The sequence below is a fragment of the Quercus suber genome, unplaced genomic scaffold (assembly GCF_002906115.3).
Source record: "Quercus suber isolate HL8 unplaced genomic scaffold, Cork oak 2.0 scaffold_92, whole genome shotgun sequence".
NCBI lineage: Eukaryota > Viridiplantae > Streptophyta > Magnoliopsida > Fagales > Fagaceae > Quercus > Quercus suber.
The window spans coordinates 955634-956248 of record NW_027069557.1 but is presented as its reverse complement, the minus strand read 5'-3'; positions in this window follow the sequence as shown (position 1 = coordinate 956248).

Genomic DNA, 615 nt, shown 5'->3' with positions numbered 1-615 from the left:
GACGGGGCTCCAGAAAATATGATACAGGGTAATCACAGAGGTGGGTTGACAAGGGCCTTTTGTTAAAATATCTTTCTTATTTCATCATGATTATTAGGATGATAAGATGATATCTTGTCGTAGCCTAGGATCGGAAGGAAGATTTCTAAGTTAAAATTAGTACGAAATTCGCTTAGAAGATGAAGATGAATCTTGCACAGGAAATGAATTTTGCACAGGAGATGAAATCTTGCATAGGAGATGAATCTTGCACAAGAGATGATCTTTGGGTACGTGGTTTTCTTATCAAATATTTGTTCCATAATTCTAGCAAAAGAATAAACAATAAATATAAGTTCATTTGAAATATTATAAAATTATTAATTATTATTGTTTAGTTGTTTCATTAATTTGTTTTTCTTTATAAATTATAATTTGTTATATTGTTGTTTCATTAACTATAAAATTATTATTGTTATTTGAGCCTAACATAATTTAATTTATTGTCTTTTATAAATGGTGTTAGTTAATTTAATTATACAACTTTAATTATTGTTATTTAGCGTAACAATAAACTATATTGCTTAATTTGTTTGTCATTGAATTATACTACTTTAATTTTGTTATATTGTTTAG